The sequence below is a fragment of the Neophocaena asiaeorientalis genome, unplaced genomic scaffold (assembly GCF_003031525.2).
Source record: "Neophocaena asiaeorientalis asiaeorientalis breed wild unplaced genomic scaffold, Neophocaena_asiaeorientalis_V1.1 scaffold876, whole genome shotgun sequence".
Taxonomy (NCBI): Eukaryota; Metazoa; Chordata; class Mammalia; order Artiodactyla; family Phocoenidae; genus Neophocaena; species Neophocaena asiaeorientalis.
The window spans coordinates 266526-270784 of NW_020174254.1; the positions used below are offsets into that span (position 1 = coordinate 266526).

General features: G+C 45.6%; 1 pseudogene; it reads left to right on the top strand.

The window, feature by feature from the left end:
• Positions 1-3148: 3148 nt before the first annotated feature.
• On the top strand, positions 3149-3571 carry LOC112406458 (cyclin-dependent kinase 2-associated protein 1 pseudogene; annotated as a pseudogene).
• Positions 3572-4259: the final 688 nt, after the last annotated feature.

Below are 4259 nucleotides of genomic sequence, written 5' to 3' on the forward strand. Positions count from 1 at the left end.
AAGAGTCAGGTTTCATTTTGTGCCACACAAAGCTGCAGAAGGGCAGGTCGATGCCCAGAGAAGGCCTGGAGTGGAACACCGGACTCTCAGTCAGACCCAAGGCTGACAGAACACCTTGCATGGCGGTTTGAACATATTCCACCAGTTCTTGGTACTCTTTCCTTCAAGAGGTGGAGATAAATTTTCCTCCCCTTGGATATGAGTTGCACTCAGTGACTGGCTTCCAACAAACAGAATGAAGCATCAGTGATAGTGTGTAACTTCCAAGATTAGATGACAAAGGACATTGCAGCTCCCTCCATGCACTGCCTCTTAGATTACTTGCTCTGAAGGAAGTCAGCCCCCATATTGTGAGGACACTCAAGTGACCCTATGGACAGATCCCCAGGCTGAGGAACTGAGGCCTCCCGTCCACAGCTCTGTGAGTAAGTCAACTTGGAAATGGATCCTCCAGCCCCAGTCAAGCCTTCAGATGACTGCAGCCCCAGCCAACATCTTGACCACGACCTCAAGAGATACTCTAAGCCAGAACCATCCAGTCAAAACACTCTCGAATTTCTCACCCACAGAGACTGTGAGTTAATAAATGTTTTTGGTTTTAATCCACTGCTTTATGGTAATTTGTTATGCAGTGATAGATGTGGAACACCTGGTAAGAAGAATGGATGAAGGGCAGGGGGAACCACCAAAAAGACAAAATAAAACAGAAAAGAAATACCAGAAAAGGCAAGTGCTATAAACCAGGTTGAACCTTGAGTGGTTAGAGTGTGAAGGAAAGTATGGTCAAATCTAGAAGAGTTATGGAGACCGAAATCCATTTGTTATTCAGTACCACCAGAGTGTTTATCTGGATAAAATATGTGTATTTGAAAAAAATTATAAATGAGGTGAACTTTCTTGCCTGGCCACCATGTACCTGAAAATCAGACTATTTATATCCCATTTCCCCATCTGCTCAGTGAGCTTGGGCAAGTCAGTTGAGTGAACATTATTTGCCACTGAACTGCTCTGTGCCATGGATTCCCCATCCATAAAATACAGAGCATTTTCCCTTGGCCTATGCTTCAGGACAACTTGAGGCATTAGTATCACCCAGTGGCACCTAAGGCAACATAAAGTGGCACCTTCCCCTCTGCTCTCAGCCATCTCTCTTTCCAGCTCTTCTTCTCTCCTGGAAGAATCTGATCAGTGAGACCCCAGGCCCCCCTGAAACGCATCCCTTGTATTATGTCTATACCTCTACTAATAGATGTCTGACAAGACAACATGTTGCTGGGATGAATTCCTTTTTAAACATTTTATTTTGAAATAACTTTAGGTTTATAGAAAAGTTGCCACGATAGTACAAAGAGTTCCCATATACCCTTCTCCCAGCTTCCTCTATTGTTAGCATCTATAAAACTAAGAAATTAGCATGGGCACAAGACTATCATCTAAACTATGGACTTTATTCAGATTTCACCAGGTTTTCTACCAGTCATTTTCTGTTCCACTATGCAATCCAAGATACCACACTGCATTTACGCATCATGATTCCTTAGTCTCCTCTTATCTGTGACAGTTTCTCAGACATTCCTGTTTTTCGTGACCTTGACACTTTTGAACAGTACTGGTCGGGAATTTTGTAGAATATCCCTCCATTTGGGTTTGTCTGATATCTTTTCATTGTGAGACTGGAGATGTGAATTTGGGGTAGAAAAACCATAGAGGTGAGGTGCTCTTCTCATCACATCATATCAGGGAGTATGTATTAGTTGCTACTATAATAAATTACTATGAATTTAGTGGCTTAAAACAGAAATTTACTCTTTTACAGTCTGAAGGATGAAAGTCTGAAATAAGTTTTACTGGCTAAAATGAAGCTGCTGGCAGGCCTGGTTCCTTCTGAAGGCTCTAGAGGCCCCCATCATTCCTTGGCTGGTGGCCACATCACTCCAGTCTCTGCTTATGTCATCACATTGCCTTCTCTTCTTCCATAGGCAAATCTTCCTTTGCCTCCCTCTTATAAGGACTCTTGTGATTACACTGAGCCCACCCAGATAGCCTAGAATAATCTCCCCATCTCGACTGCATCTGCAAAGTGCACTTTGCCACATAAAGTTTTTTATTTGTTTGTTTGTTTTTAAAAGTAATTTTATTATTTTAAAATAAATTTATTTATTTATTTATTTTTGGCTGCCTTGGGTCTTTGTTGCCGCATGAAAGCTTTCACTAGTTGCAGCGAGCGGGGGCTTCCCTTTTTTGTGGTGCGCGGGCTTCTAACTGCAGTGGCTTCTCTTGTTGTGGAGCATGGGCTTTAGGTGTGCGGGCTTCAGTAGTTGGCACACGGGCTCAGTAGTTGTGGCTCGCGGGCTCTAGAGCGCAGGCTCAGTAGTTGTGGCGCATGGGCTTAGTTGCTCTGCAGCACGTGGGATCTTCACAGACAAGGGATTGAACCCGTATCCCCTGCATTGGCAAACATATTCTTAACCACTGCGCCACCAGGGAAGTCCCACCACATAAGGTTTGCCATATAAAATAGTCACAGGTTCCAGGGATCAGGACCTGGATATCAGTGGGGGCTATTACTCAGCCAACACAGAGTACATGATATCCATATGATTTATCAGCGGCCATGTTAATCTTCAACACTTTGTTAAGGCTGTGTAGGTCAGGATTCTCCACTGTAAAGTTATTGTTTAGGGGGCACAGATTCCTTTTAATTACCAGAAATATGACTGTATTCACACCCAAAGTAATGATGTTGACATTACATAACCATTCAAAATTACTTATATTAAGTGTCATTCCCTACCAGACCAGTTCTAGACCCTGGAAATACAAAAATTAACAAGCAATGGTCCATACCCTCAAGGAGATAATTGCCTAACTAGGACAACATTTGCAATTTGTTTAAAGAAAGCAAGTTTAGGCTCAAAGTTTGCGGCCGCCCTTGCGCTCTTGCGCCCGCCCGATGTATGGGTGATATACTGCAGCGGGTGTCAGGGTGAGGGACGGCCATATTTGCCGGTGCGGCCCGAGCCATCAACAGCAAAAAGTGCGCAGGAGCTTGGCGCGCGCACGGACGCTAGGGCCTCCTCGCTGTCGCCCGGCCTCACCGCTGTCGCCCGGCCTCACCGCTGTCGCCCGGCCTCACCGCCTTCGCCACCACCCTCGCAGGCTGGGCCCTGCTGCGCCCCGGTGCGCCCCGCCGCTCGGGGGAATGTCTTACAAACCGAACTTGACCGCGCACATGCCCGCCGCCTCCCTCAACGCCGCTGGGAGTGTCCACCCGCCCTCCACCAGTATGGCGACGTCTTCACAGTACCGCCAGCTGCTGAGTGACTACGGGCCGCCATCTCTAGGCTACACCCAGGGAACTGGGAACTGCCAGGTGCCCCAGAGCAAATACGCTGAGCTGTTGGCCATCATCGAAGAGCTGGGGAAAGAGATCAGACCCACCTACGCGGGCAGCAAGAGCGCGATGCAGAGACTAAAACGAGGCATCATCCACGCTCGAGGATTGGTGCGGGAGTGCTTGGCTGAAACGGAACGGAATGCCAGGTCCTAGCTGCCTTGTGAGCCTGGACGGTTTTCCATCTTCGGAGAGAAGAAGTTACAGTTCATCTCCCCTGTTCAGACGAAACTTTTGTTTTCAAAATGGTAACAGTTTGGTTTCTCCTCCCCCTGCCCCTCCCATGGTTCACTAGGCTCCGAATCTACAGTCTGTAAGATTGAGGAAAGATTTTGCAGTTGATTGGGAGTTACATTTTAAATAGTTAGGAACTACCCAGGTGTTTGTTGTTTTTTTTTAAAGCATTGATTCAAAAGATGCACGTAAAAATTACCTATCTTACAGCAAACTAGTTTGCCTCCAAGATACCAGTGTCTCGCTCTCCTCTTTTGAATACATTTATGTTACCCGGGTTGTTCTTTGATCCTTTTCATAAGCTGATACAACTTGAAGGGATTTTTTTGTAGTGCAGACTTGACAGCACACTTAACTAGTAGCTGGTCCCCTCGTTTCCCATACACTATAGATTCTGCTTAACGTAAATTCTTTTTTGCTTAAGCATTTGCATGACTATTAGTGCTCTGAAGTCGATTTTTTAAATGCACAAGTTATACATACAGAAGAAAGAGCAAACTCCCAAACCAAACCCAACAAGGATCCCCGAAATTTTTCCCGAGACTGTATGTAGATTTCAGTTCTGCCTTTCCTGTAAGTTGATCCAAACATCTGGAAGAAAATGGAACTGTTTGCATCTTTGTATTTATTA